We start from the raw sequence: 27,091 nt of genomic DNA on the forward strand, positions 1-27,091 counted from the left end.
ATTTTTTAATTTTTATTTTATATTGGGCTATAGTTGATTTACAATGTTGTATTAGTTTCAGGTGTACAGCAAAGTGATTCAGTTATATATATTCTTTTTCAAATTATTTTCCCATTTAGGTTATTACAGAATATTGAGCACAGGACTGAGTCTTCCTTCATTATTTTTTATTGAAACGGGATAAACCTTTTCAGTTTGCATCCTTGATTCTATTCTCAGTTCTGGAAAGTTAACTGGGATTAAATCAAGCATTTGAAGCCTGATAGCACAGAGGTCAACAGCACAGGGATTAGAGTCAGACTGCCTAAATTTTCATTTTCACAAGCCATGCAATTTTGGGCAAGGCACTTAACCTATTTGTGCCCATTTCCTACTTGTAAAATGGGGTAAATAATATACTTAACTAATGGAATTATTATGAGTTAACACATGTAAATCACTCTGAAGTGCTTGACATTAAGTAAGTATATATTCTTCAAGAACATCTAGTATAATTTCCAGGATCCAAGGGGCATTTGTTTAGCACAGATCCTCTGGAAGGAGCTGATGTCTTCCCTCCTTACTGCCTAGACTTCCAACTCTCTTGAAGGAATAAAATAACAAAAATCCACTACTCATGTCCAGCTACCCGAGTTCTTCTTTCACCTTCTAGTTACTATGTTTTATTGTCAGAACTGTACCTCTAAAAGTCCTTTGTGTCACTCTCTAGTTTCCCCAGCACAGCCCGCTTCCCCTTAGCTGCATTCTTTGTTGACAGGGAAAACCTGTCTAAGAATAGATGTAGTAAAAGAGGTCTAAGGGCTTGGCCTTATTCAGGAGGTGGGTAAAAGTAATGAATCAGATTGGAATTTACCAGGTACATTTATAGAAGGTGTGGCAAGGATAGAATAAACTGGCTTCTTCCTGAACTCACCCACACAGTAAAAAGTTGTTCAGTTTTCTGCGTGGTTCAGACTCTGGTAAGGAAGTGAGAAAGTATTATATTTCCTTGCTTCTTTCACACAGGGGAATGGCTTCAGAAGGTAGGCTGCCTATTGCGATTCTCAATCCGGCTCCAAGAGATTTGAAGTGTGTGAAAACTCTAGCAGCAATAGTCCTTCTCCATATTTGGAGGTGCTGTAGATTTTCTTATGTGTTTTTAGTGATACTGCAGCATAGAGTTACTACAAGCTAAATGTCTTTTTATTTTAGATGACTTACTTTGTTTTTACCCTTCTTTAGCAACTTGCTTCTAGCCTTTGGGGTCCAGCCTTACCTCTGTACCAAATCCCAAGATTGTGACCCATTTATGTTCACATCTCCCCTATTCCAGTTACTATGCTGTGTAACAAACATCCCAAACCCAGTGGTGTAGAGCAACCATTTCAACATACTCATGGATTGTGTGAGTTCTTCACTGCATGGCAGCTGGGTTTCAAGAGCAAGTGTTGCCCCAAACCAGGCAGAAGTTGTATTTCCTCCTATGATCCAGCCTCAGAGTTACACCAAATTTGCAGTAGTCACAAGTCTACCCAGATCTCACACTTTGAAGGGAGGATGCCAAAGTCTTATTAGGAAGAGCATGAGGAAGGGTCCTATTTTTGTGGCCACCTTTGGAAGACACAATCTGCTAACCAGTCCTCCCTCCCCGCCCGCCAAGACTCTAGCCAATTTGGTATAGTGTTCTCTCTCAGGCATGATGTCATCTCATCACTGGCCCCTCACAGGTGTGTTCCTGCCACTCCTCTTCTGGACACTGGTACTTCCCCTCATGGCTGTGCCCTAGGTCCAGGCTTGGTTTTGCTCATCACCACTACATCCACTCAGGGTCAGTTTTGTCTGATGTAAACTTTATGCATATGCCCTTCACCTCTCTGTCTCTCTTCTAACAAAGAAGCAAATTCCATTTATTTCATCATTAGTCATAACTAGTATTACTAGTTCCAAAAAACAATGTTCTTAATGATTAATTTTCTCACAATCCTGAGTGTATAGGATTAAGTACAACTGAATGCATTGCTGACCTTGTATATTCAGAGAGAATATCTGGCTATTTTCTGACTTGGGGCAGAACTGGAATAGAATCATAGATGAGCAGAGATTGAATTCAAGCCCACTGTTAATTGTGTTAAAATGCCAAAGCAATAGGATTTCACTCAAATCCCACATACTGGGGTTTGTCCAGGGGAGCACAATGAGTGTTAAGAGCCAGCACAGAAATATGGAGATTACACATCCACTTTCAGGACCCAATTGTTTAAAAAATCCACTATTTCAATTGTGTACCAAAATTTCAAATGGAGAAAACAGAAGTTAACTGCAGCAGATGGCCTATTAGATGAGTGGTAAGGGAGAAAATGATAACTATGATTTTAAATGTTTTTACTTGATTATTGAAGACTATTTGGAATAGAGAATAGAGAAGAAAAATTAAAACCTCCTATTTGTTCATAACTCAGAGATAAAAGTATGTACATTTTGGTGAATTTTTTTCCTGGTCATTTTGTGTATATGATAACACAAATTCTTTCATAATTTTAACAGATATGGGATCATATTACCCATACATATAATTATCCTTCTTTTTAAAGTGTTATTTCATTATCTACATCATTAGATATTGCTTCAAAATCTCATTGTTAATAGCAGAACACTATTGACTTGTATTAACATAATATATGTAATCACTTTCCTATTGTTGCACATATAAGCTGTTTTCATGTTTCCACTATTATAACCACCACTGTGAGGAGAAACCTTCTCTATACATAAGGTTTACATATTTATTAGATTCTATTTCCACTGGCAATCATAGGGGGTTTAGAATATCTCCCCCTGTACCCTCAACAATGCTGGATATTATCATTTTTTAAAACCTAAGGAATTATAATAATTGAAAAATTGTGTCTTATTTTATATTCACACTTATTTGATTATTAACAGAGTAGAATATTTTTATGTGTTTATTAGCCATTTAAGAGTCTGCTTTAGGAATTCTGCCCATAGTCTGTGCACGTGTCTATTGGGAGAGAGAGAGAGAGAAGAAGGAGGAGAAGGAAGGAAAGAAAGAACGAAAGCCAGCAGGTAAGAAGGAAAGAAGAAAAAGGCTATGTTAAAAGGATTTGAGGTAGTTCATAGTGTCTTTAGGAAGGCTTGAAAACTAACCTTAAGGCTAAGCAGCCAGGAAATATGACTAACACCTCCTTTTTCAACTGATTCTGGAGAAGAAACTACTGCCCCTATGCAAAGGCCACCAGAGAGAGAGAACTCCTTGTCCCTTGTGTCTCATTTCACTAGCTTTTGAGTCGAAGTCTGGCAACGGGCATGGCCAATTTACTGAGCCTGAGACTCCACAGGAGGGAGAAGGTTTGCATGCCCTACCCACACTTCTGAGATGGAGATTTCCCAAATGTAGAAAGAGGTGGTAGGTGGGCAGCTGAAAGAAATGTGAAGCATCTGTTATACTTTATAGTGGGGGCCTCTTCTCTCTTTGCCCTTGGCCTGACCTGCAGTGTTAAGACGAAGCAGAAAACAGTGATGACATGAGCACACCCGGGGAACACCCTAAGATAAAATCACTTCTCAATGACATCTGCAAGGAGGATGTCAGTTATGCCTCCTTATAGCTCATTAAATGAGGAGAAGCTCCTTGTGGACAGCCCTCCCTGCCTGTATTCCCCACAGTGTGCAGGATGCTGTCTTGTATGCACTCCTTGCACCATGTGTGAAGACTCCCAAGTCCAAAGGAAGACACGACATCTGAACACTTTCTTTAGAAAGGGTATTAACTTTTTTGGCCATGCAGCCGGCAGGCCTGGCTAAGTGAGTCAGCAGGAGGGCAGATGTGCAAGGCTGGGAGCGTCTAGTGAGGCAGGAGACCCACTGGAAACAAAAGCCTATAGCGTGATCAATCAACCACATGGTTTTCTTGCCCTCTCCTTCCCACACAGTTGCCTCTACCACCCAAAAGCCTTTCTGCTACTATACTGATGGGTTTTCCAGGATTTCATCACCTTAAATTAAGCTTTTCACAACTCTGATATTAATTTAACTGACATTTCCTGGACACCTACCATGTACGTATCCACTTGAGCTACACCAAGGATTTCAAAATCCAGGTTATTGCTGAACGTGCTATGTTCTACCTAGAATTTATGTCTCTTAGATAGTCCTCTCCTGATCCACTCTCTACCTTTCTCCACCGTGCTCTCTGCTCCGAAGGCTAAACTTGCCCTCTGGCTTCTGGCTGGGTTTGGGTAATGGGAGCACCAGCAGGAGACTAAAGGGAGAGAGGAGGGTGGCTATTCTCCCAGGCCTCCACCCCCTGCATTTCTCCTGTTAAGCAGCCCCCTCCACACAGCTCTGTCCCTAGTTTTAGTGAGTTCCCTCTTTACCTTCCCCTCCAGGCCCCAGGGTGGCATTGGTGCCCCACTGCCCCAGGATGGCACCATTCCCATTTTTGTGAACAGTCCTCAAATTGCCCAATTTGACATGCCATCTCTTTCCTGCCATGAACCCCAGATATGTCAACTAATAATACTAAAACTATTACACTGCTCAAAGAGATTTAAACATTTTTTTCATTTTAAAATCCTATCATTATGTCTGCAATGTACTTTGGAGTTCATTAAAAAAAAGATGCAGTGATGGACAGAAATGTGATAAAGCAAATATAGTAAAATGTTAGCGGTAGAATCTTGTTGGTGAGTCTATGGGTGCTCATTGCATACTCTTTCCAACATTTCTGAATGTTTGAAAGGTTTCACAATAAAATGTTGGGGGAAATCCTATCACCACAGACATGGAGAAGACAAGAAACTATAAAGGAACGTGATAAGTTTGATGAAATGGACTATTGGTGAGAAAATCTGAACTACCAAGATCGACACAAGAAATAACAATTGGAATTGTCTAATAACTATAAAAGAAATTGGAAAAGTTCTTGAAGTATTTCCGCCTAAAGCATGCTAGGTCATTATGGTCTTACAGGTAAGTTCTATAAAGTATTCAAGGAATTAATAAATCCCATACAATCTAATCAGTGCAGTTTTTGTCTGCATTTTTCATTACTTCTTTAGGAAAGATTCCCAAAAATGGAATGACTAGTTCAAAAAGTACGAAAATGTTTATGCATCTTGGCTCTCTTGACTGATTTATAGTGAGGATAACTAGCTCTGTATTTTCATTTGCACAGCTCATCCCTGTCCTGTGGCCAATCTGTTTTTATGTCTTACATAGCCTCTCGGTTCACAGGCAGTGCCATGCCATCCCCTCTCAATGTCCTTTTGCAAAGCAAGACAATCACATATATTTTGACATCTGTTGTGACATCCATTGCTAATCTGAGAGAAAAGTGGACAGTAAAAAAGGATAACTCATGAAGAATCAGAATGCAGGTAGCAGTATGACCTTACAAAACAGTGGTACAGGACTGTTTTGTAGACCAGCTTCCTAAAATAAAGAGATTATTAGAGAAACAACAACAAATCTGCCTCTTGATTTGTCTGTTCTTCTTTAAAACTTCTGATTTTACAGCCTGAGTAAGCAGCATTTTCAAATTATCCCAGGTCTCATCACTCCAGGGGGGCTTCATAATAACTGTACACAATATTTTACTGAATCCATGAATCCTTAGATTTTAATTCTGTGTGAGATTCTGGGAAAGAAGTGGGGCAGGGGAAGGTATGTTCAGGGATTAAGTGACCCAGTGAGAGGGGAAGTTCTACAGCTTTCATGTAATAGAAGAACCTGCCAGACCACTGCTGTCATAAAGAAGAGCAACAACAGTCCAACAGGAATTTGTAGCTCCTGGAGCTGAGAAAGCACATGCCCTACCAAAGTTAATATCAGCTAACACGAGGGTGGCTCCCTGGCTGAGGCACCATGGCCATTTTCCAGAATGTAAATGGAAGGCCCTGGTGCTGGAACCATGACAGATGTTGGGCCACACTGTGTGTCTCCAGGGTGACCTGCATGGACACTGGGATACATGCGTCTCTCCTCTTCATGGCTGAGGACCACTAAGAAAGGTCCAGGCAGACCACAGGACTCAGCCCAGGGGAGTACATGTGACAGCAAATGCTAGTGCTCGTGCTAATGCCCAGAGAGAAATAGTCACCATGCGACTACAAAAGGAGCAAGCAAAGGGAGGGAAAATACAGATGCAGAACCTAGAAGGAGGGTGGAATAGGGAAGGGTCTTATGATGCAAGCAGACATTTGGGAGAGTATCAAATATAGAATGTGAGACAACATAAACTCTAGATTTAAGTCTGGGGTGGGGTCCCAATGTGGTCATTTATTGGCCATGTTACATTGGGCAAGTTACCTATAAGCCAGCCTTTCTGAGCCTCTGGTTTCCCATCTGTAAACTGTAACACCACCACCTAAATCACAGGCTTTTCTGTAAAAGTTATTTTAAATAACATATTAAGTATCAAGACAATGCCTGGCACATAAAAGATGCTCGTATACTTGACACTTACTGTCACTCGGATATCAGCTGGGGTCTCAGTGCCCATGAAGATTGAAGGCTCCAACTTCATATACTGTGGAACAATTAAAGACCTCTCCATACCTTTTTAAAAAACTCTCAGGAACGTGCATGCCACACCTGTGTGTGCGTTTTTGTATGTGTGTTTGTGTATCTGTGTTTTGGGGTAAATGGGCAGGGAGGAGATTTAACTCAACATGTCAGATTACAAAAATGTAGCTTCCTCTATTTTCTATTAATTCATCTCATCTTTTTCTCAATTTTGGAAGAAAACATGCACATACGAATTAAAAGTAACACTCTTCACATTAAAATATATTTCTAGTTATTTCCACTTCTTTGGGTAAGTACTCTGTCAATTTAAGTGTCAAATTCCCCATCATCAAGGGTGTTCCTCTCTTTTCTTAAAGGATCTCCCCACCCCTCCCACCTTTCTATAAGTCTATCTGGGAGCAGGGGGGGAAGCTCATATCTTCCTGGCAGCAGGGGAGGGGGTGTCTGGTCTTGTGTTGTCCTTCCTTGTAGCCCCTGATAAACTCAAGGTTGAGGACAGCTCACCTCACCCAGGATTTAGGCAGCGGCCTCTATCCTCAGTGTAACCATTGCTCTCTATAGCTGGGTTCTCCTCCCACCCTCAGCAGCTCTTGCAGGCTCAGCAAATCTTCTGAGCTCTGACCATGACTCCAATTTAATTGCCAGCTTGGCCAGCCCTCCTTGAAGCCCTTGGCCACAGCGTCACTTTGTCCAGAGCTTGCCAGAGTGCCCTTCAGATATATACCATATTTTCACTGGGCATGGAGGTACAGTTTGGTCCTTTCCTTGTTATCCACAGTCTATGAGAACAGTGTGGTGGGTGTTAGGGAGAAATACTGTCGAGTCCTCACTCTATGTTTTACAATGCCATGTCAATCCTGCTGTGGTTACCATATGTCACCATGAGGCATTGTAGCCACGTCTCTTCCCAGAGTCATAAAGAGGAAGAAGGCAGAAGCCCTCTCACTTTTGGCTTTTTCTTCAACCTAACTAGAGTTTCTTCATTCTCAGCTCCCTCAAGCAATGCCAATGCAATGGAGAAACTGTATTCCTGTGGAGGCCGGAGTCCCCACCTGAGATGCATTTCCTAAACCCTTTCCTTCCTCGCCCTGCAGAAGACCTTCCGTGTCCACTTCTTGTCACATGTTCCCTTCAGGAACATAGTCTGGATCTTCTCTACAACAGAGTTTAGAATAAAATGCTATGATTAGAGTCAGATAAGTCTGAGTCTTGATATATAATGGGGAGCATCTGTAATTTAGGAAATTCTTGGAACCTTTAAGACACCCAGAAGTTGCACACTGACCCTCCCTGATTGCCCTGCAGCTTTAATAATCCCAACATTCCTTGAGGCAAAGGTTTCCTTTAGTTGAATGTGGGGGTCACAAGCAAATGCAAAAGGGGAAAATAGATTAAATTCTAAAACATTCTCATCATATCAACATCACCTTCGTGGTCTCTTATCCCAGACTCCCAATTCCAATAGATCTGCTCAGGTCCTGAGTCACTCTGCCTCATTGAACCTGCTGTCTCTAGTCCTTCCCACCTAGACTCAGGTAGAAACTCAGATAGTCCTGGGATGTATATACACACAGAAGCAGAAAGCAGACACTGCCACAAGCTGTTAGGATACATAGAACAGACTTATTAAAGGATAGGAAGGATACAGATGAAGGATTTATATTTCAGAAAAGCAAACTACTAAAATTGGACAATTTTGTTCTTAAAAGTCCATTGGCCTGCCCACCACTGGTGATTTTTCACTGGCAGCTTGTTACTCCTTAGCCCAAACCATCTCCTTCCTACCTCCCTTTTCTCCTTTTGTCTTTCCTCTTAACCTGTTCCACCCTTGCTGTTCTAAGGCAGTTCTTCTCCAGCTCCAATACAAAACACCTGGGGAGCTTGGTGCAATGTAGATTCTGATCCAATAGGTTGGTTGGGCCCAAGATTCTCCATTTCTAACAAGCTCCTGGGTGTGGTCCATGCTGGTCCCAGGACAATACTTTGAGTAGAAGGCTTTGGGGAATTCCACCTTTTTCTTTTATACAAATCAGTTCTGCTCTTCCAGGCTCCTATTGCCAAGCTACATTTCCACACCCACCTTTTTGCCTTTCCAAACCCAATGTTTTGCACAACAAATGGAACTAGTATTTGGTACAACCCACCCTCTTTGGAAGACAGCTTCATTTTAAAATCTCAGATGTTGTTGTTTCCTCTGCATCATAGCCATAATCTCTAGGTTATCTGTCTATCGTTAAGCAGATATCACCAGTGGCTAATCTTGTTTGTGGCTCCCACCTCATTCACACCCCCACTCTTCTTCTCTGCCTACTTCATCTCACCTCACTAGTCCCTATCCCAGAATAATCTCATTTAAGAGAGCAATATTTTTAAGCTGACTTCCTTCAAGACTGCACCATGTGGGCAAAAATGATAAACACAGAGAGAGGCAAGGACTTCTTGTTGATAAAAATAAAAAAGGAAAGGGGAGAAAATACCAAGCCAATGAGGTAGAGTTTGCCAGGAAGGCTTCTAAATTTGTTCTGCTGTGAATTCAAACTGGAACACCGGGAACTTCATATCTTCACTACTTTATTAGGTGATTAGTAATTAAAAGTGTCTCAAAAAAATAGCACTGAAGAAGATTTGCATCCAACCTGTATTTGGCTCATCTGAACAGAGAAGCACTTGAGAAATGTAAAATTCTTTAATCGCTCTAAATTGCCCAAGCATAAGCCAGGCCAAGAGCGTCAATTGCTTCTAAAATAAGATACAGGTGTTCTGAAAAATCTAAAGCAGCCTGTTCATTTTAAATTACTCTTCACTCCATGTGCCCACAGGGGAGGGAGGATTGAAGAAGGCATTTTCCATCACTAGTGGAATGACAGTGGTGATTCAAAAAAAAGAAAAGAAAAGAAACAAACCTCTTCTTTCTGTTTTAGCTGCCCAACCAAGGCAGGAGCAAATACATAGCCTCAAGGGGACTTTTTGACTAATCCTCATGGTAAATTGCATCACCGGTCTCAATTTTTCACTCTGTCTGAATCCATGCCCTTTGCCAAGTGATTTTGAAGTTCCTTCCCCTAAAGGTACAGAGTATGTTTCTCCACACCTCGACTTTGGTTTGTCCATGTTACTTTCTTTGGCCATAGAATGAAGCGGCAGGAACAGTGTGTTAGCTCTGAGCCCAGGACTTAAGAGGCCTTGTGTGATGCTTCTTGCTCTTTGGGACTTTTGCCATCACCACAATAGAACATCCCCCGTCTAACCCTCTGGTCCCAGGAGGAGGATGAAAAATTCATAGAACAGAGGTGTCCCAACCAAAAAGAATGTGAAGGAGCCTAGCCCAAACCATATGGCTCTCAGCCAACCCACAGACACACCTAAGTCATTTCTGTGCCACTGAATTTCTGTGTTTATTTGTTCCACGGAATGATCATAGCAATAGCAAACTGGTATAGTACTATCAGTTAACATTGAGAGCTAGGAGTACCCTATTTTTGGTCTGGTGCTGTAAATCTATCTTTCAGTGTGAGTACAATATTCATGACTGGCATCTCCTTAATATTGAGAGTATCTCTTTTGGTTGCAGCAGTCTGCACAATTCATCACTTCCATTTTTCTGAATTTTAAAACACTTTTTAGTTTTTGGCTAAGGTCCAGAACTCCTCTGTAGCTTAATGTTAACTATATCTTAAAACAGGGTCTGCTTTTGAAAAAAATGCTTTCTAAGGGTTCTTGGTATAGGGTTATAACACCTCCAGGAAAAGTGTACCTTCCCTCAATGGGACTGTGCCTGTAGGAATTGAAGGCATCCCACTGTTTGTCCTGGAAGGATACTCATTAGATAAGGAAGCAGACAACACTGAATTTGAATTCAAAATTGTTGGCTGTGTGGCCTTGAACAAGTTACTTAATCTCTCTGAGCCTCAATTATTTGATCTATAAAATGAAACCTCATGGGACATTAAATTAGGTAAGAAATGTAGAACACCCAGCCTGACACCTGACATATGCCAGTAGCAGAATAAGTATTCACTTCTTTCTCACTCTGACTCCCCTCTCATCTTATGCAAGGAGCTACTATGGCTACGTGAAAAAAAATAGCCATTTTGGGGTTGAACTACGATTGTTCAATAGGATTTCCTGAGTTCCTGATATGTGCCAAATACAGTGCTTTACTGAGGATACCACATGAGTAAGACATGGTCCCCAGCTTTAGTGAACTAAAGTGTAGCTGACGACACTCTGGGGTGGGTACTATTTTCTCTATTATCTCATTTAATCGCCTTAACAATCCTGTGAGATCTTATCCCCATTTTGCAGAGCAGCCCCAAATCATACAGCTAGGAAGCAGCAGAGCAGGGATTCAAACCTGGGTAGTCTGGGTCCAGGGTCCATGCTTTTAACCCCTCTGCTATGATGGTATCTATTAAAGTTAAATATGCACAAGCTCCATGACACAGAAATCCTTCTTCCTGCCAGCTCTCCCTGCAACTGTGTGCAAGACAACGTATATAAGAACCTTCACTGCTGAACCATTTACAATATTGATAAACTGAAACAACACAATGAGGGAAGGTACTGGAAAATGGGCGTTGCATGATGCCACTTATGTTACAATTTTAGACTTTTTTAAGTACATGTATGTATGCATGTAAATATATGAGAAAAGTCACCACATGGATAACCTCTTGGGAAGTGACCAGTAAAGAAGGTGGGTGGTTTTAAAGTGAGACTGTATTTGTATATTACTCATTCAATTAAAAATTAATATTTTTTGGGCTTCCCTGGTGGCGCAGTGGTTGAGAATCTGCCTGCTAATGCGGGGGACACGGGTTCGGGCCCTGGTCTGGGAAGATCCCACATGCCACGGAGCAGCTGGGCCCGTGAGCCACAACTACTGAGCCTGCGCGTCTGGAGCCTGTGCCCCGCAAAGGGAGGGGCCGCGGTAGTGAGGGGCCAGAGCACTGCGATGAAGAGCGGTCCCCGCACCGCGATGAAGAGTGGCCCCCACTTGCCATAACTGGAGAAAGCCCTCGCACGAACCGAAGACCCAACACAGCCAAAAATAAATAAATAAATAAATAAAGTAGCTATAAAATAAAATAAATGCTTATAAAAAAAAAAAATTAATATTTTTAATCCCTCCTTAACAAAACACTCACTGAGAAACTCCAAAGGCTGACTGGAAGAGTATTCTATGAGCTTAACACCAGCTGTGTAACAGTTGGATGGAGGAAATATAACAAGCTGAAAAAATTAGAACTAGAAAATCATAAAACGTAGATAGGACCATTACTCCCCAAATGAATCATACATACAGAAAGGCTCCAAGGTACTAAGGGATTAATATGGCAGTAAGTAAGGGTTTGAGGACTCTTTAAATATCTTATAATTTTATTTGCCAATTATACCTCTATAAAGCTGAAAAAAATAAGGGTTTGACTACTGCCCTCATATTAATAGAGAGTGGGCATAAAAAATTTTTACACAGTCATTTCCTGGGAATTGGTGACGGAAGAGAGAAGAGTATCCATTCCCTGCACTGAACATTTTTAGTATAAGCCTTCAAACAAACAGCATGAAACAGTAAGCATTAGAAGAGGAAGATAGAACATTCCAGGGGAGAAGACAGCTGGCTCGGCCTGAGGAGACCTGGATCCTAATCCTGGTCTTCTTGTAATTCACTTGCCATCTCCAGACACAGAACATTTTATACCCAGAGGATGTCTTAGAGACCTTAGATCCTTCTCACTTTACAGATGAGGAACTGAAGACAAAGGCAGGAGGTGGGTTGCTCAACTCTCCTGGTAGCAGTGGAGCCAAGGCTGGAACCCCAGCAGAACCCTCCCCGATCACCATACACTCATGGCTGAGCCTCCATTCGCAGGTGAGAACGGAGCCAGTGCGATGCCTCTCCGCACCATGGACAGCTACAGCGTTCAAATATGTATGAGGCACTCAGACCTGTGCAAAGGGGATGGTGTTGAGCATGAGATTTCTTTTTTCCTTCCCATTTTATTGAGATATAATTGATGTACAGCATTGTGTAAGCTTAAGGTGTACAGCATAATGATTTGACTGACATACGTCAAGAAATGATGACCACAGTGCATTTAGTGAACAACTTACATAGGTATAACATGAAAGAAATAGAAACAAAATTTTTTTCCTTTTGATGAGAACTCTTAGCATTTACTCTCATATACAACAGTGTTAATTATATTTATCATGTTGCACATTACAGGGACGTTATATGTCTCAAGTTTTTTATTAAGTAAAGCCTACTCTTGAAAGAGACATGGGAGAACCAAGGCATATACATTTATTTGTTTATTCATGAATTCATTTATTTCTAAAATAAAACATATTCTATGCACTTATTGGGCATTATGAGTATGATACAGTAAGGGACACTTTCACAGATTAGAAATAAATTCCCTTCTCAAGAATTAAATCTAGTAGGAGAGTATGATGACTGTGTGCCCCCTGTAATATTAGCAATATATAAACAATATATAAAATCCAGCAATGTATAAGAAGGGTAATAGATCATGTGGGATTCATCCCAGGAATATAAGGTTGGTTTAACATTTGAAAGTGAATCATTATAATTCACCACATTAACAGAATAAAAGAGAAAAAAACATATCATAACAAGAGATGCAGAAAAAGTATTTGACAAAATTCAAAAGCCTATTGATGTTAAAACCTCTCAGAAAACTAGAAATAGAATGGAGTTTTCCTGAGTGTGATAACGGGCACCTACGAAAAACCTAGAGCTAACATATTTAATGGTGAAATACTAAACATTTTTACCCAAGATTAGGAATAAGGTAAAGATTTCCACTTTCCCTACATGTATTCAACAGTGTACTAGAAGTTCTAGACAGTTCTAGACAAGAAGAAAAAAGATTAAAAAGGAGAATGATCATTATTCACAGACAATATTATTGTGTACTCAGAAAGTCTTATGGAATCTAAACAATAAACTAATAAACAAATTAGGAAAGTCATAGGATACAAAGTCATGTACAAAAATCAACTGTATTTCCATTTACTAACAATAAGTAATTAGAAAATAAGATAATATAGTTTAAAATAGCATGAAAACAAAGTACATAGAAATAAAATGAGCAAAACATGTACAGACCTATACAGTAAAAATTATTAAAGTTTTTTGAGAAATTTTTAAAAAAAATTAAAGAGAGACATATCATGTTAAGATATACATGTTGAGATGTCAATTATCCCCAAATTGATGTAAAATTCAAAGAAATCTCAACCAAATACAAGCAAAACCTTTTGAAGAAATTGTCAAGCTGATATTAAATTTTTCTGAAAATGCACATGATCTAGAATAGCCAAAACAATCTTGAAAACTAAGAATGGTAGAGGACTCCCAGCGTCTGAATTCAAGATATACTATAAAGATATACTAACCAAGAAAGTCTAATACTGTTGTAAGGATAGAAAAGTGATAAACAGAAGAGAGTCTAGAAATGAACCTACACAAACACTTTCAACTGATTTTCTTTCTTTTTTTTTTTTTCAACAAAGTTAATTCAGTGTGGAACAAAAAAAGTTTAAAAAATCTTAACAAGTGGCACCGAAACAACTGGATATCTGTATAAAAAATAGTTTCAAATCCTCTGTCAGTCTATAAACAAAAATTAATCTGAGATGGGTGCATAAATATTTACAATTGCTATATCTTATTCTTGGATTGATCCCTTGAACATTATGTAGTGTCCTTCCTTCCTCTTGTAATGTCTTTATTTTAAAGTCTATCTTGTCTGATATGAGAATTGCTACTCCAGCTTTCTTTTGATTCCCATTTGCATGGAATATCTTTTTCCATCCCCTCACTTTCAGTCTGTATGTGTCCCTAGGTCGGAGGTGGGTCTCTTGTAGACAGCATATATACAGGTCTTGTTTTTGTATCCATTCAGCCAGTCTGTGTCTTTTGGTTGGAGCACTTAATCCATTACATTTAAGGTAGTTATCGATATGTATGTTCCTATTACCATATTCTTAATTGTTCTGGGTTTGTTTTTGTAGGTCTTTTCCTTCTCTTGTGTTTCCTGCCTAGAGAAGTTCCTTTAGCATTTGTTATAAAGCTCGTTTTGTGATGCTGAATTCTCTTAACTTTTGCTTGTCTGTAAAGGGGATCTCAAAAGCCGTGACTATAAAGCTTCTAGAAGAAAATACAGCAGGATATTTCTGTGACTTTGAAAAAGCCAAATATTACTTAGTTAAGACACAAAATGCAATAACTATAAAAGAAAAAAGGACTGGATTTTATTAAAATTTTTTTAAAAAACTTAAAAAATAGTAGAAAATGAAAAGGCAGGCCATAGAGGATGATATTTGCAATATGACTATTCAGAGTATACAAAGAAGTCCTACAAATCAACAATAAAAATATAAACAACCAATTTATAAAAATATGGGCAAAGATATGCACAGACACTTCACAAAAGAAAATACACAATGGCCAATATGCACATGAAAAGAGGCCCCACATAATTTAGTCATTAGGGAGTACAACTTAAACCACAGTAAGATAATATTTCATGCTCACTGGAATGGCTAAAATAACAAAGACCTACAATGTCAAATGTTGCCATGGATGTGGAGTGATTGGAACTTTCATCAGTCCCCTCTAGGAGTGCAAAATGGTGTGACCACTTTGAAGGACAGTTCAGAGCTTCGTATAAATTTAAACAAAAATATATGCTCACTAAAACACTGTATAAGAATCTTCATAGAAGTTTTATTCATAATAGCTGAAAACTGAAACTAGTCCAAATGCCCATAAAAAGGGGAATGAATAAAAAAAAATTTTGGTATATTTAAATAATGGATAAACTACTGATACATAAAACAACACAGATGAATCTCCAAAACATTATGTTGAAACAGAAAAGCCAGACACAAAAGAGTACATTTATACAGACTAAAACAAATCTATGAGAATAGAAGTCTGAATAGTGGCTGTCTTCTTGGGAGGCAAGAGCTTGGGAGGGGAGGGGCATGAGATGACTTTCTACATTCTACACATTGTGTGGAATATGGGTGGTTGTTACATAAGTGTATTTGATTGTCAAAATGATATGCACTTAAATGGAACTGAATAGACCTGGGAATTTTATATGCAATTTTATACTTCAATTTTAAGAAAAAGGGCAAAAAATGGTTCCCCAAATCCCACTGGGGAAAGATATTTGTGTATTCCATTTCAGGATGAAGAACTAACCTGTACACTCCAATCCAAGCTAAAACATCAATATTTTCCATTCCAATACCAAAATAAGAAACATTCAACCCCATTAAAGAGAGACTCTGTGTGTTTCTTTCTTTTATTCTTCTCTCTCTATTCCTCTCTCCCTCCTACCCTCCCTCTGTTGCTCCTTCTGGCTCTCCTCCTCCCCCTCTTGGTTTTCTTCTTCTTCTTTTGAGGGTCCCTAGAAAACTGGAAAAAGATTTATACACAGAATATAATTTCACTCAACCCAAGAATTTAAATTTTGTGAGCCCAAAGCCTGACCAACATACACAAATGCTGTCTCTCAAGCTTTCTCCACAGGTCTGGACAAGCCAACAACAAGGGCCAGGTATTCCTACTGTTCCCTTAGATCAGGAATCCAAGGAAAGGGCAGGTTCATGAGATTTTGTTTTAGGTCAGTGTATTTCTTATAAATCTCTTTCTGAGTTTGAATTTCCAATGTTAAAGAGGGGCCTTTTGTGGGCCTGACCTCACCTTGATTTTTTTGCAGTGATGTCTTTTTCTTCCCTCGTCCCTAAGATACAAACTCCTGTGTTTTTGGACAAGGTCTCACGGTTTCCTAGTTGGGCAGAGATTGGCCTGTGTGAAGACAAGGAGACATGGTCCTGGAACTGGTCCTTTATCTCCACAGCAGTAATGGGTTTGTGTCCACTGAGGCTGGACCCAATGAGCTGACATAAAGAGGAGAAACACCTAAGACTCCCCATCTGCAGCTTCTAGGCACAAGCAGATATTTTTGGCTCTTGACTTGCCAGTAATTGCATCATCTTTGATAGCTCTCTGATTGTAAAGTTGATTCTGCCTCCATTTCAGGAAGGTTTCTTCAAGTCTGTGAAAAGGATCTTCTCCCCTGCAGCTCTATGTCCTTTTTCAAGACTTAGATTGGTTTCAAAATCATCAGTTTCACTGTCCATCTTACACTTGTAAGTAGCACAGTTAGGTAAAGCATTAGTTCCTGAGCATCTGTTTTGATCTGAGTAGTCATTTGCTTTCCCATTTGTGCCGAGAGAGAGAGAGAAAGAGAGAGAAAGAGGGAGAGAATGTGTGTGACAAATATTGCAACCATTTAGTTTTGAAGAATTTCTTTGGGCCTCTGTTTATAAAGCCCTCTACTTCCAGACTCTGCTTAGTTGACTCTATCATCATGTATCTAGCAATATTTGTCATCATTATCCCTGCAGCCAAGTCTGATCCTTTCTAATACACAGATATTGAGTTCATATAAAATAAAATTTATCATATGTTTCTTCCTGCACTTGATCTCATATATCTGCCCTTCTCTGAGTCTTACTCTGGTTGAAAAGCCACTGAAACCAGAAATATGTTTGAGATTCAAGCCAAGAGATATTTTGTTGAGACTAGTCCTTCTATTTGCCAACACAATGTGCTTTCCTCCAACAGGCCAGGGAACTTGGATAACATAATCTGACATAGAGAAAAGGAAAATGACCAACCATGTGGTTCTATCTATAAAGTGTATTCAAGTCAGTAAATATCTCTGGGGCACTCACTTATATGCAGAATCTTGGAAGACATAAATAGTATCCTTTACACAGTTTCTATATAATTTTATCTCTCATGATGATCATGCACTCATTCTAACCAGGTTAAGATGTTTTACAAAAGGCAAACTATTCCAAAATGCTATTAAAATGAGCCAGGAGATCAAAGGCTTTATATATTCTAAACATTCTACGGAATTTTAACAGCTCTAACACTCTATAGTTGTAGAGGATATGACAAATCCAGGCAATAGCAAGATGGGATGTTCACATGTAGTTTCTGCACTAAGGTATTGGAAGAGGAAAATAACACAGATGTGAATGAGAAACATGGGGGGTGGAAAGGAAAACCTACTGAGAAATTATGGAACCTTAGAGAAGTTCACAAATACCACAAAAGAATTTCCTGGTATTATTTTTCTTGGCTAATAACAACATTGTTAATATTAATTTTTAATAATTAATAACAACAATGCTTATATGTGCCAGGTACTGTTCTAAAGCTTTACATGCCTTAAAATATTTCACCTTCCCATGAGGTAGATGTTATTGTCCCCATTTTAGAGATGAGAAAAATAAAGTACAGAAAACTTCCACAATTTCACATAGCTTTCACATAGCTAATAAATGGTAAAGTTGGGATTTAAACACAGTCAGGTTCCAGAGCCCATGCTCTCCCTCACGATGGTATCTGATTTCATTCACTCAGTGGAATAAGAGGGTATGCCTTTTGTCAATTATTTCTGTTTACAAGACATGGTGGCTTCCCCTGACTTAGGTCATGTGTACATTCTACCTGGAAGCATATGTCAAACCTTTGCATCAAGGATTATGCAATGAAAGAAACAAAGTTCACAAGTCATTTTCTTTCATTTTTGTGTTCCTTACATACTCTTTATTTTGTTTTTTTGTTTGTTTTTACTTTTTTAAAAAAATGAAGTATAGTTGATTTACAATGTTGTGATAGTTTCAAGTATACTGAAAAGTGATTCAGTTATACATACATATATAAAATATTCTTTTTCAAATTCTTTTCCATTATAGGTTATTACAAGATGTTGAATATAGTTCCCTGCACTATACAGTCAGACCCTGTTGTTTATCTATTTTATATATAGTAGTTTGAATCTGCTAATCCCAAACTTCTAAGTTATCCCTCCCCACCCTTTGGTAACCATAAATTTGTTTTCTATGTCTCCGAGTCTATTTCTGCTTTGTAAATAAATTCATTTGTATCATATTTTAGATTCCACACATAAGTGATATCATATAGTATTTGTCTTTCTCTGTCTGACTTACTTCACTTAATATGATCATCCCTAGGTCCATTCATGTTGCTGCAAATGGCATTATTTCATTCTTTTTTTGGATTAGTAATATTCCATTGTATATATATATATATATATATATATATATATATATATATATATATATATATATCTTCTTTGTCCATTCTGTCGATGGACATTTAGGTTGCTTCCATGTCCTGGTTATTGTAAATAGTGCTGTTATGAACACTAGGGTGAATATATCTTTTCAAGTTACAGTATTCTCCATATATATGCCCTGGAATGGAATCACTGCATCGTATGGTAGTTCTATTTTTAGTTTTTTAAAGGAAATTCCATACTGTTAATCCATAGCGGTTGCACCAGTTTACATTCCCACCAATAGTGTAGGAGGGTTCCCTTTTCTCCACAGCCTCTCAGCACTTATCATTTGTAGACTTTTTTATGATGGCCATTCTGACCTGTGTGAAATGACACCTCATTGTATTGTAGTTTCAATTTGCATTTCTCTAATAATTAGTGATGTTGAACATCTTTTCATGTGTCTGTTGGTCATCTGTATATCTTCTTCCTTCCATACTCTTTCAACAAGAAGTTACTGAGAAATATTTTGTTTCAATCTCAGTGCCAGATTATAGTGTTTCAAAACTGTATCCAAAGAACCTACCCTTTAGGCACATGGGTATTTTATATCTATATTAGCAAAACTGACTGGTTTCTTTTCCTCCCCTAAAAATCTGACATAGAACTTGCAACACAAATCAGGTAAAGTGAGGAGCGGGTCTTCCAGCTGCAGTCAATCACTCCCTGTTTGACAGGAAATGTTCCCTTGTTTACAGAGTTCCCAAAACAAGCAGGGAAGCTCTAGGGTTGGTGAACATCTGGCTGGACTTTTCACTGGATGCAGTGAAAAGTACAGTGAACTAGGAACTAGAAAAGTAAATTAGCTTGACTTTTGGAACATTTCTGCTTCCCTGAACCTTACTTTCTTCATTTTACAGAAAAGAGTTGGGTGACTAGAAATTCTCTAAGGCCTTTAGATACAACATTCTACGGTTGTATAGATTTGGGGCTGTTTGGCTTCAGGACAGAATGTTCTTTTTGGTCCCTACTTTCTGGGGAAAAGGTAAGTGGAAAAAATCCTCTCTGGGCTGGCAGAGGGAAACCCTGTTACAGCCCTCGTTGCCTCTCCATCTCCCAACCTCTCTGTTGCTCAATCAGTTACACTCCTGCACTAATTATGTTACAGAATCCACTGAGGAATCTAATACAGCCTTCATTTCTCCTAACAACAGAGCAATTTCAAGCAGGTTCTAGGTGGTTAAGAAAAGGGAAGAGTGAAAAAACTCACACCAGATGTAGTCCATATAAATACTACCACGCAGGTGTTTAGAGGGGAATAAGTTCTCCAAATTATGCAAATAAGTCTCTTTTCTTGACAACTCAACTTTTTAGAACAGCTATACACATTTCTTCAGGGATTTTAAAATTAATTGCAAAATATCAATTGTTCACATTTGTGAGTTAATTCACACAATTATTGATATATCTTCAAACTTAATTTCTTAAAGCCAAGAGAATTAAAGGTTTGACCATGATTTTTCCTCCGAGAACAAAAGGAGTGAAAAAGGATGAATTAATTTCATCACACAGACAGTGTAAGAGCATCATTGCAACCCCAGCTTCAGACTCTTCTCATTCAATCCTATCACCAGATCCATTAATGAAAATAGCAGGTGAGTTTGGTTTCTCCTTCTTTATGATGTTCTCACCTTTGATGGACTCTAATGAGCTACTGATCAAAAAAATGAGCAGCCCAAGGGTAAGAGATAAGAGAAGAGAGAAGCACTGATTGTCTACACAGAGCCTTGGATAGAAGAGTTGGCTATGTTCACAAAGAGGCAGTGTTTGATATTTGCTGAAACCACAATGAGAGATGGTTTTACTCCCTTTACTTGTCATCCACGGAGACCTTTTTACAAGTGGGCATCCTAGGGTAATATGATGATATTCTAAAAGTTTTATGAAAGGAATTTTAAACATATTCTCCTTTGAATGCCATCACAACAGTGAAACATTTGGAAAAAAATCACTGCCAAAGTCTTCACAAGCCCACAGCAACTTGAAGACCATGAGTCCCAAAACCATCACATAATGGTCTCATAATTTCAAGAGCAAATGAGACAAAGCACATCTAGGAGGTGTAGCTATAGAGCAACAAGACTCATTACACAAACCACCACAATCAAGCTTTATAACAGTGCCAGTTGTCTTCAGCCAGCCCTCCACAAAGGAATGCAAATGCTTTGAGGTTGAGAAACCCCTTCCTTCTTAAGCAGTGCTTCTCAACCACGGCAACAAATTGAATCACTTAGAAAGCTTTAAAAGAATAATAGTAATGTCTGGACTCTACCCACCAAAATATGAGTTCCTTAAGGATGGGGAACAGGTATTAGCATTTGTTTTCTGAAGTCCTAGGTGACTCTAATGTGCAGCTCAGGTTGAAAACCACTGTCTAAAGAAGCTGATGGAGCTGTGGGATGATATTATCAAAGATCAAAAGCATTAACCACTTTCAATTGTACTTATAAAGGAGAAGTTTATACTGCTCACATGATCTTAACATCAGAAGTCACGAATGAGATGCACGCTAGGTGTGACCATACCTCCCAATTTGCCCAAGATAATCTTGTTGGTTTATTATTTGTTTCAGTATAATAATTAATGTCACTCCTTTTCATTTTCAAAAATGTGTGGTTTGGATGATAATTTATCTGTTAACCTATCCCAGAAGAACCCCAATAAAGCCAGTCACAAATCTCAGCTTGGCTCCTTACCTTGCCTGCCCCTCACTGGCTGGCACCTCAGTGGTCTTCAAGACGCTCTTCTCTACCTAACACCCATAACTGGAAACCACCTGCAGTTGACCTCTTTTTGGCTAATTTTGCAACTCAAGCCAACCTTTGCTTTTGACCCTCTTCCATACTATTTTCCCCCAAATTTAGCATTGATCTTAGTGATTCTCAACCTCTATCTGAGTGGTTCTCAAGCTGCATGTTAGATTAAATTTTCAAACACCCAGGCCATATCCCAGGCATATTAAAGTAGAATCTCTGAGGGTTAAACTCAGGCATCAGTATTTTTTAAAGGTGATTTGAATGTGTAGCCAAGATTGAGACCCAGTACTGTCCAAGAGATTACAATAAGAAGGTGGTGTTGCCAACTAGTGAACTCTGTGCAATTCAGGTTACTCTCTGTGATTCTGCTGATGCCCAAACTTCTTTTGTTTCTAAGGAGCCTTGCATAGAATGGCAAAACTTGTGTCAGATGGGAAAAGATGCACAGAGAAGCACTGGTACTGCTAAAAGAAATTATAATGATTCTGATCCAACAGAACCTAGGCTATAAACTAACTAAAATAGAAAACATCAATGCAAATCCATCCACAGAATGACCCGCCATTTCATACTTTCTCACTCAGCAATTATTTCCTCATTCCTTTCCTTTATCTCAAACAAATCACCTTCTCCTGGGTTCCAATTCTCACATACACAAAATTATAACAACCCCAAAGTCATTATTTAGACAAGCTAAGGCACTTGGGTCTTTAACTGTTTGTTATCAGTCATCCCTTTGTCTATATAGTTATGTTGTCACATCACCCAAAAAAGCATGACAACAAATGCCTCAGAAGTTAAGTTTGGGAGATAAAGATGGCCATAATAAAGACTCAGTCCACCAGAGTTAGATGTTTCTAAGGCTAAAGACTTACAAAAGTAAAAATGTTACTAAGTTACCATGATAACATTTGAAAGCAGATTAGATATTAACTGAGGATTATTGGTCATACAGAACATAAGGAGAGGAGGGCTAAGATATTAAAAAGTCAAAGATGGACTGAGTTCATTTAAATGACTGCTATAAAACACTAAAAGAAATGGCAGAATCTATAATGGGAAACAGTCGAGACAAAGTCTGCACATTCCCCAGCAGTTCCTGTCCCTGGGATGGATGATACACTAAGGTAATAAAGACATCTGAAAATTGTGTTTACTTCCCTTTATTGAGGCTCTGCATACATTTTTAATGAAGGATTTAATGGAAACAGTGTGGACATGTTTTAAAGAGTATAGGAATTTGAGTCAGAGATCTAGATTGTAATGACTAATTCAGTCAAACTCAAAGAGTCTTGGTTCCCTCATTTGTAAATGGAGATTATATTGTTTATGTCACAGAAAATGTTGAAAGGATAAAATAAGGTAACTTGTATATTCTGTGTGCTAAGCAATGCAAAACAACAATAACAACAAAAATAAACCACAGTGCTTAGCACACAGAATATACTCACAAGTGACAGGTGAGTCTGTCTTTGAATGAATAACACCTGTTTCATGAGTATGTCTTTAATAACTGAGGAAAAAGAACCCTGTATGATTTCTGGACATCAGTGCAAATGCTACTTTCCTAAGCAGTTTCAGTATATGAATCCCATGTCCAGTATGTCCGGCTGCCTCTGTCATCACTGACTTTGAGAATTTCTACTTATCTGCTATTAACTGAATGTTTGTGTCCCCCCCAACCCAAATCCTTATATTGAAACCTAATCCCCAGTGTGATGGTATTAGGAGGTAAGGGCTTTCAGACGTGATTAGGTCATGAGGGTGGAGGCCTCATGAATGGGATTAGTGCCTTTATCAAGGAGACCTCAAAGAACTACTATGTCCCTTCTGCCATGTAAGGACACAGAGAGATGACAGCTGTCTATGAACTGGGAAGCGAACCTTCACCAGACACCAAATCTGCTGGTGCCTTAACCTTGGACTTCCCAGCCTCCAGGACTGTGAAAAACACATTTATGCTGTTTGTAATGCATCCAGTCTATGATATTGTTATGGCAGCCTGAAGAGACTCAGGCACCATCTCTATAAAAGTGTGTTTGGGTGTCATTGTTGAGTACAATCATAAATATATTGACATTGGTGTGGCCAAGATGGTAGAGTAGGAAAACACTGAGCTTATCTCCTCCCACAGACACAGCAAAACTACAACTATTTACAGAGCAACTATCTATGGGAATGACCTGGAGACCAGCAGAAAAGATTTTCTACAACTAAAGATATAAGGAAGGAGCAGCAGTGAGATGATTAGGAGGGGCAGAGACACAGTACAGTCAGACCTCACAATTCTGGGTGGGCAAGCTACAAACAGAAAGATAATCAGAGAGGTTCTCCCCAAGCAGTGAGGGGTCTGAGCCCCACATCAGACTCTGCAGCCCAAGGGTCCTTCACCAGGAAGATGAGCCCCCAGAATATTTAGCTTTGAAGGGCAGCAGGACACCCCTATGGGAGAGCCAGAGGGCTGAAGGAGACAGAGACTCTGCTCTTAGAGGACACACAAAAAATCTTACATACTCCCAGTCCCAGCATAGAGGCAGTAGTTTGAAAGGACCCTGGGTCAGACCACCTGCTGATCTTGAAGAGCCTCCTGGAAAGGCAAGAGACAACTGGGACTCCCCCAGGGACATACACACTGGTGGTGGACATTTGGGGGAGTTCATTCTACCACGAAGACACTTTGCTGGCATGCACCATTTTGGAGTCCTTCCCCCAGACTATTAGAGCCTGGGGCTTATCTGCCCACCAGCTGGCAAGCATCAGCACCAGGCCCCAGGGCTGCACAGCCAGCAGTTCAGTGACCCAGCCCCACCCAACAGTGGGCTGGCACCAACCTGGGACTCCAGAGCTAAGCAGCCAGCCATGTGGAGACGCAGCCATACCCAAAAGCAGGTTGACAGCTACCACATGAGGCAGGCCTGGCAACCAACCAGGCTAGGGGCCAGCCCTGCTTACCAACACACCCACAGTAATCAGTCCCATCACAAGAGAAGGACCTGGGCAGACTACATAGGGGACACCCCTAGAGCATATAGCTCATGTGACCAGAGGTGAGTGTGTTGCTGGGCCCCAGAGGACGTCTCCTACATAAGACCACTTCTCCAGATTGGGAAACATAATAGACCTATCTAATACATAGGAGAAAAAAAAAAAAAAACACAGAGAAATTAGGTAAAATAAGGAGACAGAGGAATATGTTCCAAATGAAGAAACAAGCAAAACCCCAGGAGAAGAACTTAGCGAAGGGGAGATAAGCACTCTACTCAATAAAGAGTTCAAGGAAATGATCATAAAGATGCTCAACAAACTCAGGAGAAGAATGGATAAACACAGTGAGGAGCTTAAAAAAGAGTTAAGAAAATATAAAGAAGAAACAGAGCAAAATAATACAATAATGGAAATAAAAAATACACTACAAGGAATCAATACTAGATTAGATGATACAGATGAATGATTCAATGAAGTGGAAGACAAAGGAGTGGAAATCACCACAGCTGAAAAGAAAAAAGAATTTTTAAGAATAAGGATAGTTTTCTTAAATTATTGACCTCTGGGACAATGTCAAGCATACTAGCATCTGCATTAGAGGGATCCAAGAAGAAGAATAAAGAAAGGCGCAGAGAATTTATCTGATGAAATAATAGCTGAAAAGTTCCCTAAACTGGGGAAGAAAACAGAAATCTAGGTCCAGGAATCACAGAGAGTCCCAAACAAGATGAACCCAAAGAGGTCCACACCAAGACACATTGCAATTAAAATAGCAAAAATTTAAGATAGAAGATCTTAAAAGCAGCAAGAAAAAAGCAAGCAGTTACATACAAGGAAACTCCCATAAGGTTATCACCTGAATTTTCAGCAGAAACTTTGCAGGCCAGAAGACAACGGCATGATATATTCAAAGTGATGAAAGGAAAAAAGCCTACAACTGAGAATGCTCTACCTAGCAAGGTTATTATTCAAATCTGAAGGAGAGATCAAGAGTTTTACAGACAAGTAAAAGATAAAAGAATTTAGCACCATTAAATAGGTCTTGCAAGAAATGTTAAAGGAATTTCTCTAAGCAGAAAGGTCACAAGTAGAAATATGAAAATTATGAAAGAAAAAATCTCACTGGTAAAGGCAAGCAAGGAGTAAAGGTGGTGGATCAATCACTTATAAAGCTAGTAAGGAAGACTAAAAGATAACAGTAGTAAAATCATCTATATCCACAGTAAGTAGTTAAGGGATACACAAAACAAAAAGGTATATAATACAACATCAAAAACATTAAACGTGGGTGAGGGGAGTAAAAATATAGGGTTGTTAGAATGCATTTGAACTAAAGAGATTATCAATTTAAAATAATCATATATACATGCAAACAAACAGTGTTATATATAAACCCCATGGTAACTACAAACCAAAAACCCATAATAGATACACACACAAAAAGAGAAAGAAATCCAAACATAGCACTAAAGGCAGGCATCAAATCACAAGGGAAGAGAGGAAAACAATGAGAAAGGAACAAAAAAGAACCACAAAAACAACCAGAAAACAATAAAAATGGAAATAAGTATATATGCATCAATAATTACTTTAAATGTAAATGGACTAAATGCTCCAATCAAAAAATATAGAATGGTGAATGCATTTAAAAAAAATAAGACCCATATATATGCTGTCAACAAGAGACACACTTCAGATCTAGAGACACATAGAGACTGAAAATGAGGGGTTGGAGGAAGGTATTCAATTCAAATGGAAATGAAAAGAAAGCTGGGGTAATAATACTTATATCAGACAGAAAGCTGGGGCAGCAATACTTATATCAGACAAAATAGACTTTAAAAGAAAGACAAAGAAGGACATTACATAATGAGATCAATCCAATAAGAAAATATAGCAATTATAAATATATATGCAGCCTAAATATGATTGGGTGTATAAATACATGAAGGAAATATTAAGAAACATAAAAGAAAAATTGACAGTAACACAATAATACTAGATGACTTTAACACCCCACTTATATCAATGGACAGAAAATAAAATAAAATAAAAAGAAAACACTTGCCTTAAAAGACACTTTTTTATTAAGTACATTTATTAAGATGTACTTAATAAATATATAGAGAACAGCCATCCAAAAACAGCAGAATACACATTCTTTTCAAGTGCAAATGGAACATTCTCCAGGATAGATCACATGCTGGGCCACAAAACAAGTCTCAGTAAAATTAAGAAGACTGAAATCATATCAAGCATCTTTTCTGACTGCAATGTTAAGATACTGGAAGTAAACTATAAGAAAAAAAATACAAATACATGGAGGCTAAACAATATACTATTAAATAACCAATGGTCACTGAAGATATAAAGGGCAAATCAAAAAATACCATGAAACAAATGAAAATGGAAATACAATGATCCAAAATCTCTGGGATGCAGTAAAACAAGTTCTAAAAGGAAAGTGTATAGTGACACAAGCCTACACCAGGAAATAAGTAAAATCTCAATCTAACCTTACACCTAGAGAAACCAGAAAAAAGAAAAACAAAGAAAACCCAAAGTTAGTAGAAAAAAAAAGAAATCATAAATATCAGACCAGAAATAAATGAAATAGAGACT

General features: G+C 38.8%; 1 protein-coding gene across 1 annotated transcript in view; it reads right to left on the minus strand.

The window, feature by feature from the left end:
• Positions 1 to 27,091, minus strand: part of CPNE4 (copine 4) — a 438,687-nt gene that overhangs the window by 362,409 nt on the left and 49,187 nt on the right. The gene's annotated exons all lie outside the window — the stretch shown is intronic.

Source organism: Balaenoptera musculus, chromosome 4 (genome assembly GCF_009873245.2).
Source record: "Balaenoptera musculus isolate JJ_BM4_2016_0621 chromosome 4, mBalMus1.pri.v3, whole genome shotgun sequence".
Taxonomy (NCBI): Eukaryota; Metazoa; Chordata; class Mammalia; order Artiodactyla; family Balaenopteridae; genus Balaenoptera; species Balaenoptera musculus.